This window comes from Telopea speciosissima, chromosome 10 (genome assembly GCF_018873765.1).
Source record: "Telopea speciosissima isolate NSW1024214 ecotype Mountain lineage chromosome 10, Tspe_v1, whole genome shotgun sequence".
In the NCBI taxonomy this organism is placed as follows: domain Eukaryota; kingdom Viridiplantae; phylum Streptophyta; class Magnoliopsida; order Proteales; family Proteaceae; genus Telopea; species Telopea speciosissima.
Window position 1 is genome coordinate 27,971,285 of NC_057925.1, and position 18,305 is coordinate 27,989,589.

An 18,305-nucleotide genomic window follows, 5' to 3' on the forward strand; every position below is an offset into this window, starting at 1 on the left:
GAAATTTTTCCAATAATTGAGTAAGCTTGTATTCGGCTTCAGCCCCGACGTGTGATTCAATTAAATAAAGTCTTTCTCCACCACTTAACGTATTTGCAAGCTCCTAAATCAAAGTCGTAAGACCGGTCCTCATAGACCTGACCGACCTCAAAGACCGGCCCTCGTAGGTCGGCAACCAAGTCGTAAGACCGGTCCTCATAGACCTGGCCGACCTCGAAGACCGACCCTCATAGGTCGGCAACCAAGTCGTAAGACCGGTCCTCATAGACCTGGTCGATCTCAAAGATCGGCCCTCATAGGTCGGCAATCAAGTCATAAGACCGGTCCTCATAGACCTGGCCGACCTCTCAAGAGCAAACTCCCCCCTTGGCCGAGCCTAACAAAGTTTGAAACTAAGCTAAGGCATTCCGCTCGGCCAGGAAGGCTGCTCGGCCACGCGGCCGCTTATATGATAGCCTGTCCAATCGGACCGATGGGAATGGCGAATTAACTAACCAAAGCGAAAATCACATTGACCTCGGGCATGGCATGGCCGAGCCGCCGACCACGTGAAGCATGGGTAAAAAATAGACAAGTCCCTAAGCTCGGCTAGCGGAACGACTCGGCAGTTCGGCCACAACCTCAAATGGAACAACGTACACAGGGAAGAGAAGGTTAAGAGTGCTGAGCTAAAACACTTGGACAAATTCTGACAAAAATAGATTTTTTCATTCATTATAAGCCGACTGCTCGGCATGGTTACAAGGTGGGCAGTTCGGCCCCCAAAAAAAAAAAAAAAAATTTTTTACATCTCAACCTCCTCGGCGTTGGACTTGGAGGCGACCTCCGCGGTATCCACCGCGGTAGGCTCGGTAAGGGGGTCTTGGGGTTCAGCGTCAAGAGGGAAGACGTCAGCCTGTGTAGGTTCCTCAAGGGGCAGAGCCTGGCTGTCCTCGGCTCCCTCCTCATCTCCCAACTCCCCGGCAAAGGTAGTCGCGTCGTCATCAAAAAGTGAGAGATTGAGCTCGGGATAAACCGCCTTGATCTCGGCCAAGAGATCAGCCCGACCTGCCTCAAAGCCTTCGGCGAAGGGAGGCTTCCTAATCTCGTGGCACACATCAGCGTACTCCTTCGATTGGAGATAGTCGCTGATCGCCTCATCCTGAGCCATGGCCAGGTCCTCCTTGACCTTCTCCCTCACCTCAGCAAGCTGAGCCTGCAGAGCCCGGACCTTCTCTTTCTGTCTGATCACCTCGGCCTGAGAGCTCTCCACTTCGGCCTCGGTGGCAGGAAGCCTCTCTTGGGTCTCCTGACGCCTCTGAACGGCATCCTGGGCATCCTGGTAGGCTTTCTTGCACTGGACGCCCAAGGAGTGGTTCTCGGTCAGGAGCCGCTCAAAGCGAAGCATGGTCTCCATGCCTTGGCGAAGCCCTGCAAAAAAGCATGAGAACAGAAGTCAGGACAGACTACACAGGTCGGACCTAATCACAAGAGCCGACCAGGAAACTCACCATGTTGAAATCCTGAAACAGCGTGGAGAGGAGCTCAGGGTCAGACAGCGCTTCAAGCTTCTCCCTGTCAGCCGGCAGCCGACCTGTGTCCAGCCATTCCTTGGCATGTGCGGCCGACGTCAAGGCCGAGTCCCCTGGGAAGAGGCGCCAGGTCGGCCTCACAGGAACGTTGCTGGCCGAGGCCCTCCCCAAGACATATCGGGAGATGTTGGGGGGTGAAGCCACGGGCGGAAGGCCACCACTCGTCAGATTGACCGAGAGCTTCTAACGCTTGGTATCTTTTGGCGGGCTCCTCTCGCCTTTTCGGCCTTTCCCTTTCCTCGGAGACCCCGCTGGGCCCGTACTCTTCTCGGCCTCAAGGCCGACCACAGCGTCTGACGGGCCCGGCATCACGACCTTGCCCTTGGGGGCCTTGGAGGACTCGCCCGGGACTTCTTCTCGGCATTTTTCTTCCTTCGGTCCGCAAGGGTCTCGGCCCTTAGCCGAGCTGTATCCATAGGGGGAATATGGCCGACCACTGCAAGAGAAACCAAACGTCAAAAACAAATTAAAAAAGAAATGAAGACAAACTAAAGAGGTCAGCGCGGGAACGAAAACGGGCTCAGCTCGGGCTCCTACCAGGGGTCATGTGCCACCTTTGAAGAAACCCCTCGTCCTGAAGCCGAAGGACGTCAAAGGGCGGACGTTGGGGAATTAGATCAAGCGAGGTCAGCTCATTCTCGGTTAGGGGCAGTACCCTATTGACGTAGTTCAAGTTCATCTCCTTCCACTCGGTTTGGAGAGGGCTGTTTGGAATGGAAGCGAAGAAAAAACGAGGCTTCCAATACTTATTGAAGGTCGGCGTGCCGACCAAAAATTTGTGGCTACCCAGGGCCGCACTCTTCCCAGATCGGCGACTGAAGTAGTACCACCCCTTCTCGGGAGACTTCTTCAAAAAGAAGAGCCGAGAGAAAAGCACCACGCTTGCACTTCGGCCCATCTCGTAAAATAGGGCGTAGAAGCCGTACACAGCCAGCCAAGAGTTCGGCACCAGCTGAGCAGGGGACAGGTGGAAGTGGTCCAAGATCTGGTCCACCAAGCCGAGGACGGGGAGCCTGAACGCATACTTGAAGGGCGTCTCGTACAAAGCCACCTCGCCGGGCCTAATGAAGCAGGCCATCTCCTCGGGGTTAGGAGCTCGGAGCTGAATGTCCTCGGGGATGGCATATGTCGTCCTCAGATAGTCGAGGTCGGCATCCGTGATCGTGCTCGGAACAGTGCCGACACTCCCTTCTTCGAGCTCAGGGGCGTCAGCGGACGAGCTGACCGAGCCAACCCCCACTTCGGACGAATCTCCCTCACTTGACCCCTCATCGGATGAGGACGACCTAGAGTTCTCGGCTCGGTCCGCGGCGATTGGTTGGGCCGCGTGATCGAACTCCAGGAGTAACGGAGGCTCGGCCACCTCGGCCTGACAAAGCTCCACTACATCGGGCTCATCCAAGGTCGAGCCCAACAAGTCTATGGTGGGAGAACGAGCGGTAAGCTCTCGGCTCGGACTCGCGCCCTCTGCCGCCCTGACGAACAGCTCGCCCATGGGACTACTACCAACTGACATACTGGGCGGAGAAGACTTACTGGTTGAAGAAGAGCTAAGGATGAGCTGAGCGCGAACGAAGCAAAGGCCGAGCTGATCACGAACCAGAAAGCACCGAGCGCTACAGAGCTGAAGAGTCTGAGCTTGCCGAGAAGTCAATAACTTAGAGCGGTGAAGAATGAATAGTTAGGGGTCGCCTATTTATAATTCTTGGGTTGAACTAATCCAACGGCCGAGCAGAGCTCAGTATAATTCAACGGCCCAGATCAAAGGACGTTTCGAATTCCCGAGCCTGCCATAATGACTCTGCTGACGTGGCACTGACACTCAACCGTCAGACCGTGCAATGTCAAATCCGCGACAAAAAATAAGCTCGGCTCGACCGCAAAAATCTTCTAGACAAGCAGACCTGGAAACTTCACTCATCAGTGCCGAACCGACCCCTGATGAGTAGGGGGGCCTGTGATGAGGCATAAAACACCCCACCTATCAGAGGCTGCCACATTGCCGACCTGACCTCAATCCGAGAACCAAATTGGGCCGAGCAGGAAACCGGGTCGACCCCATCTCCGATAAGACACCTGACAGAGCCAGACTCGCACAAGCTAGCCGGTGGCTAAGGCCGAGCTCATACAGGTCAGCCATAGACTCCCGGCCGAGCTTACTGCACTGACCAACCTCTCGGGCCGACCTCCCAGGCCGAGGTGACAGCCAAGGCCGACCTACCATGCCGCCCTCCTAAGCCGACCTCCGAGGCCGAGCCCTCCTCCACTGAAGTTGCCATAGCGCCCCACCGGGGATCTCCGGGCCACGTCAGCACATCCCGAGAATCACGGGATAAGGATCGAACCACGATCCCAGCGCAACGCGGAATCACACTCTACATGGACTCTTACCTTAATAAGAGCCCGATCCCGAAAATAGCTCTTTACTCGGCTCTACGCGAGAAAACCTTCCGAAAGAAGGACTCCTACCATACTAGGACTCTCCCAACCGCCTCATCTCATCCTCACTCTATAAATACCCAGGTATGGAGCACCATTCCTCATCTGACTTTTCACTACACAGTTACGTTGTTGCACTGGTGATCTAACTTTAGCATCGGAGAGTCCTAGGCCGGAGCCACACCGGCTCTCTTGTGCTCATCACTTGGTCTTTGCAGGCTCATCCGTGGACGAACCAAGCATCGGGGATTTCCACACGCAACAAATCTCAAAAAAGACTTACTAGGTTTGCCGTAAGCTTTTTGTGGATGCACTGATTTCTGACTTCTCAATCTTGTCTCAAGTTTCAAGTACTCATTTTATGTATTTATTATTAGTTGACTTGGGAAAATTCCTCGCTACTGTCTTAGCATAGCTGGCCTTTTACCAATCTAATTGTTTGTACCCACTTTCGGGCATGAACCAGGGCCCCCAAAATATGGGCTCAGAATAGTACAAAGGCAAGTTGGCAGGTTTATTGAGAACCGGCCAAAAGACAGACAGATGCTGCTATGATCCATTGTTCAAGTTCCAACATAAATAGTTGTAACCAACCAGAAGAGAGCTTATAACTACTGCCAGTGGGACCTGAGGTTGGTCAGTTGCAAGATTGTGCGATATAAATAGAACTAAGGTTGTGTGAAGGACCTTTCGTCAAATCAATAACTTGAATTACTTATCTTTTCTTGCGAGTAATTTAGATTAGCTTCACTTCTTAGCCTATTCAGTATAATCATTCCCTTCTAGGAATATTTTCTATCTATAGAGAATGATCAAATTAATTCCATACATCTTCATTCACCTGCTTCATTTCCCCTTATTTCATTGTCATTCAAAGTTGCATCAATTGAAAGTCCTTAGAGCAACCGAGGCAGGAAGGCGATCTATACTTGTTTGGAAGAGAATAGATCAGAGTTCTTGATCAAGCCATTCTTCTTGAGTCTCCACGACTCAGGCATGCTTGCACATCCAGAAACGATCTCAAGACCAAACTCGTGGCAACCACTAGTTACCTTTTCTTTCAATTTAAAGGTACTGTCAGATCACAGAGTAACAATAGCGGCAATGCTCAAGTCTCCATTGTTCAACTTCATATTCTTGGAAGGATCAAAGAGCAAGAAAAGATTGAAAGACTTATCCAGCTTGAAATAAACATGCATAGATCAATATGTACACTGAGGCTAGAACCAGGCAGTATGGGGGAAAACATTTGTTACAGTTGTTATAACAACCAAAATCAAAATAAGTAGGGTAAATGTTATAGCAGAAATAATAATCATAAAATTAGTTCGGCATAACTGTTCATAAACATGAAAAGCAACTATTCAGATGTCAATAACCAAAATTTAAACCATAAAGTAGCTAGGTATGTAAAATTTAATTAGGGGGCTAGCCTTGGAATCATCATGTTGCGGGTTTAACAGATGGAAACAGCAAAGCGGAGAGTAGGGCTGCATACATTTGCCCCTCCCAAACCCTGCAATATCAGGAACCTCATGCATTGGGAAGCTCTTTAGAGCATATACAGAAGTATAAAGGATGAAAATAAAGATTTTTAAAATTTTTAAGAGCACTGTGGCACATGCCCATTGGAATCACTGAGCATACCTCAACTACTGGTGGTTTTTCATTCATTTGGATTAAAAGTACAAAATCTGAAAGCATATAAGAACAGATCAAATGGTGCATCATATAATTCATCTACTTCAATAGTGGGCTTTGTAATAAGTATGACAACACAAATAGGGTCTGTTTCTTTTTTCCATGTCTTTTGGGGATGAATACATGATATTTACATACTGTGAGATGTTTCCTAGTCTCATAAAACATCAAAACTTCCCCTCGTTCAGAGGTAGAACAGATGGATGAGGAACTTTATGAGAAACATTACCAGCTTAACGAGTTTTTGGACTGCTGAATTTTGGCATTGTATAAAGTTTCCATCTCCTCCTACATCATTCGCAATGTAAGTCGGTGACAAATATTTGTTGCACACTGAATGATATTTACTTGTTTTCAAATTGACAAAGAGGGACTACAGACAGTAACATGCAAAAGCAAACTCTAAAAGTTCTTAGGCTTTCTCCAACAGTTTACAGTCTCAAAAGGACTATCTGTGATATACAGAAATAAAATGAAAGAAGATGAAGTGAACGTTGCAAGATTTCAATAGAGGCTCCAAGAAGGATGATCTGAAAAACCTGATTGATTTGCCAAGTGAAGTTCTATCCAATTCTACCATCAAGTATAAGAGAAAAATGTTAGTGTCATCCCTTGTGACCTCTTAAAAGAACTATGCCACATCCACATTGGCAATGAACATAGAAGGAAAGGTAAGGTAGGCAGCAACAAAGGTTTCCGAAAATATAGAAGATGCTATAATATGCCAGTTTTCCATCACCATACCATTATCAATTTCAACTCTTGAACCGCCCATGTTGAGTTCTTCCAGAAGCTGCATATTAAATCACATTGATGGCTATTAACAGACATTTGACTTTGTTTTCTTAATTTTTTGACAGATAAAGGTGAATCAATATCCGAAACCATTCAATAAACTACTAACAGAACTTTTAAGGATTCCTCCATGCAATCTGATATTAGTTTGGATCTTACTAAATTATTGATTGTTTTAAACATAGAACGGTTGAAGAGAGAACCGTACTGAAGCAGAATGTATAAGCTATGGTGATTCAGAGTCAGCAGAGTAGGAAAATAAGGTGCAGTAAATGTCCAGACATGAACCAATAGTACAAGATAAAACACAGTTAAAAATTCCACAAATATGCAATATATTAGTATATTTATAAGTTAACAAGTACTAATAATTTATGCACATAAATATATAAATGTTCAGGACAGAAAAATATGGTTTTAAACATTAGAATACTACTGTTTTGCATTTTTTTTTTTTTTTTTTAATTCTAGACTGGAGATGGATTTTTTACCTTTTATTTTTGAAAATTCGCATGTATAGGTAATATATGAGCTTTATGTATGCTAAGGGGATGATAGGTCTCGCAGGTCTCACTTTTAGATCAGGGTTTGGAATACCATAAACATGACGAAAGGTTGTTGAGAACAATCAGTTGGATCAGCTAGGTATCATCTAATTACAAACAAACAAACAAAAAAGGCCTCTCCAGAATAATGAGAAAGGGAGGGTTGGCAACAACTCTGATCAGACAAGTATTATATATCCTATAAAAATTATCTTAGGTTTTCACGATTTCTAAGTTACACATCCATATATAGATTTCCATTTTTCTGCAGATATATTAGAACGCACTAGTCAATGGAGTATATTTCTGCAAATTTCTTGGGGTATATATATATTATATGGGAAAAAGCTGAGCACGCCACCAGGGTGCCCAGTATGTGTCATCCTCTCTCCTCCCTCTTTGGAAAAGACCCCCTTGCCCTCCTATGTCCAGTCCTGTGATTGGTGTATGCTACTCGCTTAACGAAAGCTGCCGTCATGCCCAACCCTCTACCCTTATATTTTACAAATATTGATAGTTAGGCCATAAGGAATGTTGAATCCATGAACTCTTAATTGTGAGGTGTTGGTCCTTGCCAACTGAGCCACCCTCCTCGGGATTGGGGTAAATATATTTAATATATTCATTTCAAAGAATGGTACTGGCATCCTACATATCCATAGTTATCATTTGGCAATCAAAAAGTCAAGCTGATTGAGAACCAGAAACAGTTTAGGCAATGCTCACCGTGGAAAGGGTTGGTACAGTTGTAGGATCAAATTCTTCACAGCGTCTGGGGTCAATAGGAACACAAACATGGCCTGGTGGAACAAGCAATAACTCAGTCAATTATTTTATATTGAGAAGCATCTCCACCTGATCACTCAAAATTTGAAAGATGCTTGGCACCAATAACTAGTCAATCTACGAAAACATGTCGTTTCAAGAGTAAGCGACATAGTAAGTCAACTTGTTACTCAAGTCTGTAAAAGCAGTTTGAAGGAGTATGAGTCAAAAACTTAGCCAAATTTGGTTTTATTTTACTACATCTTGCTAATCTAGTCAACGCAGAAACGTGATCTATACGTATTTCAGTATTCAAAAGTGAGCCATCAAATACGTGTTGACTAGGCATTGCTTATGCAACCAAATTTGAGCATGCAAACACACACACACACACACATGCATACACCCACACCAACATTCAACCCCCCCCTGCCCCAAACAAACATACAGACACATCACATCAAAAACTAAGGCGACACGAACAATGCCCCCCCAAAAACAGTGACCAGGACACCAAGACATTGCCTAGGCGACGCCTTGACAATTATGCTCAAAAACCCTTAATGAATTGATATATCAATTTTGTAAGGGATTTAGTTGGTCAAATGGGCCACTTACTTCTGGTTAATATATTTATCTTGACTAATTACAGAAAAAGAAATGTTAATGATGTCACCCATTAGGAGATAAATACTAACATAACAGTTTTGAGGTACGTTACTTCTAGTAGACGACAAAAATTAACATACAGTTTTGAGGTAAATTATTTAATGATGTCACCCTCAATTAGGAGACAAAAGATTAACAGTTTTGAGGTATATTATTTATACTGGAGGACAACAATTAGGCAATTAAAAAGCAACAAAGCCATCCAGCATTGACTAAGTCCATACACACAAACAACCAGAGGCAACAAACATGACATTGTTTCTTCATACATCTGTTTAAAGATGATCCAGACCTTAGCCCAGTCGTGATACTGACCTGGTTTTGGGTGCACACAGAATGGTGCCTTCAGCAAATGATTCATGTGTTTTGAAACCTATGTGAAACCAGACATGATCAATGAAAAGGAAGAACAAAAACAGAAAAAAATACTCCTTTTTTTCCATTAGTATACTTCCATCCATGGATAATGGGTTCTCTACATACCTCCAAATCAATCCTTGGATAGGTATAAGTGAATATAATCTCTTCGACAAACTTCCGAAGCCCCTGGAAAAGCATAACAGAGGTCAATAGAAATCCCTTTTTAGATAAACAATAAAATTTATTTTGAAGTAATTAGTCAACTATTCTTATACTAGAATGATAAAAATATATGGCAGATAAAACAGGAACTACCCATGATTAATGTCATGGACTCACCTACAAACCAAACCATGAAGTCACATTATTTTGCAGAGATAAGTATACTATCAGTATTTTAAGAGACAAAACCATCGAGGCATCAGCACCTTGAGAAGAAGGAAGCATAAGCCTCAAGACCAAAGCTCAGCCACATTTTTATTAGAAGACTAGGCCTAATAAGTGACAACTACTGTTTCCAAAATGGTCCTGCATGGCATCTGGGTTGGCAGCAAAGGGAGAATGAATCATAAAAGTGGTTCATCCATAGGGTTCACCCATAATTTATATGGTCCAGATCTACCAGGTCAGCCCCTAACATGACACAAAACTGTTACATGACATAAAACTTTTGGCCTTTAAAACAAAATGAAAATTAGCATGAGATTAAAATGTCAGAAAATAACAAAAACTTAGTTGAAGAATAGAACACACATGCAAAGAGGAAAAATAAAGTTAGGATCTGGCAAAAATGCCTCAAGTAGGATTTAAAATTCAGAAATGTCTGAAGGACCACGGGGGTCCTTTACCTAGAGGACCCTTAACGGATGTAGTAGCATCTGCTTTCAGTGACAAATATGATGAAATTCCCACTTGTGCCTTTGAACCTGAAAGTACCTAATCAGATACTAGTGGTCATCTAAATAAGAAACCCTGCAGTCCTCCTAAGTCCTACCGTTGCTCATTAAATTTCAGAAAACATACATGTTGAAAATAGATGATGTCCTATGCAAAAAACCAGTAGCAAAGAAGTTGGAGGAAAAGGCAGGAGGTCTTGAATTGCTTTTAACATCTATTAAAAATAATAATAAATAAATTTGGAATTTAACCTCAAAATAGTTTTCAAATCTCAAATTATAACTCGTCAAATTCCAGTTTTAAAATTTTTGAAATAACGAATAATTACCAAGTGGCACCTTCATTCCACTTTTAGCAACCAAAATCTCAATCCAGTAACAACCCTATTTTCAATTAATGAAATGAGACATTCTATGATTACATCTGTAAATCTGCATGCAGAAAAGAACTCAAAAGTGCAAGTAAAACTTGAAGGCATGAAACTCTAGGGCTTAAAGCCTCTAGTCTTCATATTGAAGCCCATATTTTGAGCTGTTTCTTGAGGCAAGCCTCAAAGTATAAGTCTTACATGTTCAAATTACAACTGATTATAATAAATGCTTCACTAAATGTAGGTGATTTGTTTTGGAAAACAAAGGGCATGTGTCTAGATTTCTGTGATGAGGGTCTAACCATGCATAAACAATAGTTAGGAAAGTAATAGTGGAATTTATTGTCTGCACTTTAGTATATAACTTGAAAACCTTTCTTGCCACCACAGTCCTCATCGTTTTTAGCTTCCCTTTCATTCTTTAGTTAAAGTGCTTTAATCTTCTACACACACCCCCAACCCCACCTCAAAGAAAAGAAAAAAAGGTTCTCCGATCCTCATTCTCTACAATACCTTCTATTGCAGTGTCAAACCATTTATCAGCTCTCCTTTTTTATCAACTACAGGGGAAACTCATATGTTCATTCAAATGTAATATTTTCTTATGCTGACAGCCATTCATCTCAAAGACATCATCCTAGTTCATCAGATCTAATTAATGAAAATACGGTCCAAATAGAGATTCAAAAACCGACTAGCAGAACCAGGATCACCAAAACAAAGGAACAGGACTGTTTAGGGAGAAATACGATAACTCACAGCAGAGAAATCAGAGTGGTCTGATTTTCTGTCGAGTACTAGTGCAAACCACTTTCTAAAACAGAAAATTAGTCACAACAAAATAGAAAACAGGGAAGCAAAACTAGAATTTGGAGTACTTCAATAAAAAAGTGTTCAGGAATCTCAGTAGATCAACCTTCAGTCAATAATCTGTTCTACTAACAGAATCAGCCAGCAGGATTTGGGCCAAGTCTGATAACAGAATAGAGAAATCAAGAAGAATCCTAGTGCCACAAGGAGAGAAACTAGCAGAACTATGGTACGATGGAGCTGATGTGCATTTCCTCCGACTGCATGACAAATGCATGTCACGTCATAGTGTATGGGAAGAAATGAATGTAGTCCTCCACAACTGCCCTATAAATGGACTCATCAACATACTAGAGGTAACCTATCATAGGGTATAAGTCACCACAATATGAAGAACCAGCCACTGAACCACTTTTAAAAGATGGTGTTGGCAAGTGTCTCTGTCCCAACCCCAGCCCACCTTCCAAAAGGGGAACGGATGAAGAAGATGCATGCTCCCCCACACCAATGAAATGACCATAAGCACTTAACTCCGACCAACCGCTCTCTCCAGTAAAGGATCACTTCCTCTGCTGTCCCCTAAATTCATGCCTCCAAGAGTGCTAGACAATCCATCAACGTCCATACAATCAGCTGGATCATCTGGTCAGAACAGGCGACGAGGCCCTCTCGTGAAGACGATGGACATGCACTGTGATCCATATCCTATGTGGCATGCTCAACTAGGTCTCCCCAATAAATCAAATCAGCCCCGACTTCAGCTCTTGCACCTCCTCTGCCCTATCATACAGCTCTTGAAATCCACTATTGCATCACCATCACCATCACCACCCTCATCATCGTTGTTTTATCACCTCCATGAGTAGACGGTGACAGTATGCGAGTCTAAGCATCCAAGGAAGTGGACCTGTCAGGGTCCTCCTCATCATCCTTTCCAAGTATGGTGTTAAAGTGTCGGCGTGTTTGTGAGTGTATCTAACCCTCTGAAGCCATGTAATCATCCACATCAGCACCCATCTAACTGGTTAACTGAGGGCCAAGCCTACCCCCAGGCTGATCCATTATCGGCTCACCTCTATCCCTCACCCACTCCACCAAGGGATCCTCATCATCTGACTCAATCTGGTTAGTGTTGTTCTCCATACCCACTCGTATGGGCTGATCTTCAGCCTCATATTGTAGTGCATATACACCAAGTCAGCGAGATGTTGGGAATCTAATAGGTTGCACCTCTTTGGCTGAACGATAGAAAAAATACTCAGTTTTGCTCACAGCCGGAGGCAGAACATGTCTAGGAGAGGACAATGAGTGCTATCTTCCTCAAATGTTCTGTCGTACCTCCATACAACACCCACCATTCAAAGACATTACAACAAGACATTATTTGCATTTCATCTTAAAAATAAATTCAATGAACAAATTCTTTTTCTCCACCTGATGGAAAGATGTCTCCTCCCCCATCACCTCAACCTGAAAATCCTATTTCTCCTCCCTGCCAGCCCTCCCCCCCCCCTTTTCAGCTCCTTGGAACTCTTTCTTTGGGGAAGGTCCTGCCTCTGCCCCTCCATCAGATGGACTCCCCCTGCATTTCGCCCCCCCCACTATCGTGGGCTCAGCTAAAGAAGCCTCCTGCCCTACTGGTTTCCTGGATACAGAAGCTCAACTTTGGGAAAACTGTATCGTGGGAAACTTCCTTGGCTCTCATCCTCCTTTCTTCCTGGTGAAGAAATCGCTCTCTAAGTAGTGGTGCCCTCAAGGAACTTTGGACACTTTCTTGCTGGACAACGGATTCTTTATCTTCAAGTTCTCCTCTACTCTTGACAAGAATCGTGCTCTGGAAGGGGGACCTTGGATAGTGGGGAAGAAGCCTGTTTTCTTGCGGCAGTGGCATCGCCATCTTCAGCTCTGGTGGGTGGATCCCTCCACCATTCCTCTGTGGGTCTCCCTCCCTGGATTGCCTCTGCACTTCTGGTGCACCGATTGGCTAAGTACCATTGGCTCAGTTCTTGAAAAGCTCCTCTGTTCACTGATGTGAGAACCAAGCGCAAGGATCATCTTGCCTTCGCAAGACTCTGTGTCGAGGTGTCTGCTGCTGAAGCTCTGCCTTCCTTTATCAAAGTGAACGAAGGTGATGGTTACTTCTTTGAGCAAGAAGTTCACTATGACTGAAAACCTCCTCAGTGCTTGGTTTGTAAGGGTTTTGGCCATAATTCACACCTCTGCTCCTTGCCAGCCAAGCCAGGGGATAACCTTGTTGATCAAGCTTCTTCCGATGTTGCTTCGACACGACAAGTTGAGGCGGCGGGCTCTGAAAAGCCTGCAACCAGATCGCCATCTCGCGGCAGAACGAGAACTAGACTCCGACGCCGGAAAAAGATTTGGACGGATAAGGCTCCTTCTGTTCCCGCCCAAACCCTGTCGCAGTCCTCTCTGCAACCCTGGAACGATGATCAGAACCGATTCAGACTTTTGGCGCCTTCTGATGACGAAGACCTGCTCACTTGCCCCGAGACTATCCAGTTCGATGTTTTGTACCAGAAGCCGGTCTCGCATGTCTGAAAAAGATCTGGAAGTTCCTTCCATTCTTGGCTCCGGAAGCCTTGACGCTGTTCCCAACTCTTTGGCGTTGACGTCCCCTCTGCTGCCTTCCTCTTTGTCTTCTGTCGGTTGTGCTGCGAGGTCTAAATCGATTACTGAGGCCTCTCTTAACCCCCCCAGTCAGCGCTGATCCAAGTGATGCCAATTTGGTGGTTCCCTCGATGCCCCGTCAGCCTCTCGATGTTCCCATTCCTCCTGTGGGCCCCTCGATGCCTAATCAGCTGCTCTGTCCCTCCAATCCTTGTTCTGACCCTTTTACCCCTGAGTCACAACCCATCTCTCCAATCCCATCTCCCTCTCTACCCATCCCCACTTCTGGGTCGGGTATCTCTACTTCCACCAACCCGCCTTTAGACACCCAGCTTAACCCATCTGCCACTTTTTCTTCCTCGCCCAGAACTCGTATTTCTGCTTCCATTCGGGTCTCCACCAAAACTCGTCCTAGCTCCTCATCCTTGGCTCTCTCTCCCCTGGGGAACTCCTATAGCCGTCGCCACCACTGCGTCACTAGATCCAAATCGGTCTTGGCTCGCCTGGATGGGCCTTTGTTGCCCCTGCCCTCCTCCCTTAAATGATGCAGGGACTCATTTGGAACACTCAAGGCCTGAATGCTGCCTCGAAGCGAGTTGTTGTTCGCTCTCTCATTAAGGATTCTCATTCTAGTTTCTGTTGCCTATTGGAAACTCACATTAAAGAGCCAAACTCCTCTAAAATTCTCTGTTCCATCGCCCCTGGCTGGGCCTCTCTTTCCAATTACCCTTACCACCCAAATGGCCGTGTCTGGGTTTTATGGGATCCTAAATTGCTCTCCATCACTTCCTTATCTGCTTCCTCCCAATTCATTCACCTGTCTATTGCTGATTGCTTGGGCCACTTCACTTGTCTTTTCACTGTTGTTTATGCTTCCAATTGCCCCGCTCAGCGTATCTCTTTATGGGTTGACCTTTTGTCTCTTGCAATCAATACTGGTTCTTTGCCATGGAGCATTGCAGGAGATTTCAATGTTATCAGGTATAGCTTTGAAAAGCAGGGTGTTGATACCGTGGATCTGGAAGCTGTAGCAGCCTTCAATGACTGTCTCGAAGCCATTAGTGTTAAAGACCTCAAATGGTATGGCTTTCCCTTTACCTGGAGCAACAAGAGAGTTGGTGCTAGCGGGATTGCTTGCAAACTTGATCGTGTGCTGGTAAATGAAGAATGGTTAGCAAGCTTTCCTTCATCTCATGCCATCTTTGACAACCCGGATATATCTAATCACTCCCCCATCTCCCTTTCCATTCAGCCCTCCATCTCTTTTGGCCCCAAACCTTTCAAGTTTTTGACATGTGGACCTCTCACCCTACCTTTTTAGTTTTTACCCCTTATCAAAGAAGCCTGGAACAAGCCGGTTCATGCCTTCTCCCCCCCCCCCCATTGTTGTTTCAAGAAAGCTCAAGAATGTCAAAGCAGCTCTTAAGGATTGGAATATCAGCACTTTTGGTAATATTTCTCTTCAGGCTGCAGAGTGCAAAGATGGGCTAGCTTCCATTCAGTCTCGGCTTCAGTCTAATATTCTAAATGACCAGCTGGTTGAAGAAGAGAAGGTTGTTTCTTTGGAGCTCTCCTCCATCTTAGCCCGTGAAGAAAGCTTTCTTAAGCAAAAGTCCAGAATCAAATGGTTGGAGCTAGGTGATTACTCAGCCTATTTCCATCGCTCTGTGAAAGCTAGAGTGAATGCTAACTCTATCACTCAGCTCTCCCGCCCGGATGGTTCTATGGGTAACACTGTGAAGGATATCAAAGATCTGGCTATTCAGCATTTTGTTTCTATCTTTGGGTGTCCTCAAGAACCTGCTGGCTGCCTTCCAAATCCTCTGCTCAACAAGTTCATCTCACCTGATCTTCATGACTTCCTGTGCTCCATTCCTAAAGAAGAAGAGATAGTGGCTGCTATTCATTCCCTAAAGGTGAATGGTGCTCCAGGACCTGATGGATTTAGCATGGGATTCTTCCTAGCCACTAGGGACATCATCAAGCAGGATCTCATCATTGCCATTGAAAGCTTCTTCCTCAATCCCAGTCAGATCAAAGGTGTGAACCATACTTTCCTTTGTCTCATTCCCAAAAAGGAAGGAGCTTCTACTATGAATGATTTCAGACCCATGCCCTTTGCAACCTTCTTTACAAATTCATTGCAAAGATCCTGGCTAGAAGGCTCAAGAGTGTGGTTGATGTGGTGGTTAGCAACAACCAATCGGCCATTATTCCGAGGAGAAACATTTCTGATAATATTCTTCTCTGCAATGAAATAGTCATAGGTTTTGAAAGGAAAAGCCATGCCCCTGCTATTCTTCTCAAGATAGACATCCACAAGGCTTTTGATTCGCTGAGATGGGATTTCATTGCCCAAGTCATGAGCAAGATGGGATTTCCTATGCCCTTTGTTAACTGGATTAGCTGCTGCATCTCTTCTCCTAAGTCCTCTGTTTTGGTCAATGGCAGCCCGGCTGGTTATTTTGGAGCTACTGTGGGGATTCGACAAGGATGCCCCCTCTCTCCTTACTTATTCACTTTGACTATGGAAGTTCTCTCCAAGAAAATCCAGATCTGTACTAATCACCACCTCATCTCTCCCATGCCCAAGTGTAAAGCTCTCAAGCTTACTCACTTAGCTTTTGCTGATGATTTGATGATCTTCTCCAAGGCTGCTTTGGGGTCGCTTGATTCTATTATGTCATGTCTCCAGCTCTTCAGAGACCTCTCAGGCCTTCGCATCAACCCCTCCAAGTCTTTGCTGTTCTTTGCTGGAGTCTCTGAGCATGACAAACGGGCTTTCCTTGATAAGTCTGGCTTTCCTAAGGGCAAGCTTCCTGTCAAATATCTGGGCCTTCCCTTGATCCCTGCCAGACTCTCTGCTCACCATTGCACTCCAATGTTGGACCTTATCAGGAAAAGGCTCCAGTTGTGGAAAGGCAAGCTCCTCTTCTACGCCGGCAGATTGGTGCTTATAAGATCAGTCTTGGAGGCTTCGTATATTTATTGGTCTGGTGTCTATGGTTTGCCCCAATCTACCATTAAATCTCTGGAATCTCTCTTAGCGACATTCCTCTGAAAGGGAAATGACTCCTCTAGGTTTCTTCACCCTCTCAGTTGGGTTGCTGTCTGCCGCCCTAAGGAGGAAGGTGGGCTAGGCATTAGGAGAATCAAAGATGCCAACTCTGTGGGTATTATCAAGCTTATCTAGAAGATTGCCTCAAAGAAGAAAAGCATATGGGTAGATTGGGTGTATTCAAGTCTCCTCCGGAATGATTCTCTTTGGACTGTCTCTGCCTCTCTGGATGCCTCTTGGGTTTGGCGTAATATCCATGTTCGCAGGCATATCACTCTTCAGGCTATTCGCACTCAGATAGGGGATGGGCTCTCCACCTATCTCTGGTTGGATCACTGGCATCCAAAAGGAATTCTGCTGCCCTTGGTTTCTTCCCGAGCTATTTATGCCTCCGGCTTTCATAGGCTCTCTCTGGTTGCAGAAATCCTGGATCACAACGGCTGGGATCCTCCCCCCCCCCCCCCCCCCCTCATCTCCTCTAGACCATGTTTGGACTGATCTCCACTCCATTGCTAGAAGGCCGATGGCTAGAGGAGACCTTGTTACTTGGTCTAATGGCAGCTCTTTCTCCTCCAAAGCAGCTTGGAATCTCATCGGTATAAATGGCCACAAGGTTCAGTGGAGGAAGCTCCTCTAGTTCAAGCATCACATTCCTAGGCATTGCTTCACAGCCTGGCGAGTCTTCACCAATTGCCTTCCAATGCAAGATTTTCTTCGCAGCCGTCGCATCTCTGCCCCTTCTGCTTGCTGCCTTTGCTGGAACAGTGATGAAGACCTCAATCATCTTTTCTTTGACTGCCCTGTGGCTTCTGCAATTTGGAAAGGAGTCCTCAACAAATGCTGGCCTGCTCGAAGAAGAATTCTCCCCTTTGCTAGAGAGTGGATCTGGATTGACATCACTTTCGCGGGCTCTTCCATATGTGACTCTGTGGGCAAGATGGCTTTTTGTGCAGCCATTAATCATATTTGAATGGAGCGAAATATTAGGAAATGGACCTCCAAATCTCAATCTTTGACCGTATGATTTGGGATTCCATCTCCTTTGAAATCAGTGCAAAGTTAGCGTTAGCTCCTCCCTCCTTTTGTACAGACTCCTCAAGGAATAGGCTTATTGTTGATTCCTGGGATCTCTCTAATGTTTCTTTTGCTACTTCTGCCCCTTAGCCTTTGCTCTGGCAGGCGTTTTTCCCTTCGGGACTCTCTGTTCTCTTCTCTCTTTTGGTAATATATTTTTTTATTCACCAAAAAAAACAAAACAATTTCTGAAAATTTACCAACAGGATCAGAAGATTCAGAACCAACCAAGACTAAGGGTCAGGATCAGGTAATAATACTCTCTGTGTCCTGCAGCACAGCCATTTATTATTTCTCAATAAGATCTCTTATTTGATGGTGGTTAAGGTGGGTTTCTCATGTATCAACCACTGTATTAAAATGCTGAAGATGTGTTTAATAGAGCCGGGATTAAATAATTTTTGTATTGCACCTTATGTTTTCCAGACTGTAGAAGATGTTTTAGTTGCTCCCAGCGAACAACATTTATGTCTTCTTTTCAGGTAGAAGTCCGTCGGCTATCCTGCCACTTGTCCCACAGCTCAGAAGCAATAGCTGCAATACTGTCAACCATGTTATTATGTAGATAATTTGCAGAACATAACAAAGAGTTAGTGGGATCTAGCAGTTAAGAAAAAGGTATT

The 18,305-nt window shown here is 45.0% G+C and overlaps 2 long non-coding RNA genes across 2 annotated transcripts; both read right to left on the reverse strand.

Moving 5' to 3' along the window:
- Nucleotides 1-6,174: 6,174 nt before the first annotated feature.
- On the reverse strand, nt 6,175-7,870 carry LOC122642847. Its single transcript, XR_006330114.1, has 3 exons — nt 7,778-7,870; nt 6,456-6,504; nt 6,175-6,284 (listed from the first exon to the last, which is right to left on the reverse strand). It is a non-coding gene; the product is annotated as an uncharacterized LOC122642847 (long non-coding RNA).
- A 929-nt stretch (nt 7,871-8,799) lies between these two features.
- Nucleotides 8,800-18,214, reverse strand: LOC122642848. The gene is made up of 3 exons (XR_006330115.1): nt 18,095-18,214; nt 8,969-9,031; nt 8,800-8,858 (listed from the first exon to the last, which is right to left on the reverse strand). It is a non-coding gene; the product is annotated as an uncharacterized LOC122642848 (long non-coding RNA).
- Between the last annotated feature and the right edge of the window lie 91 nt (nt 18,215-18,305).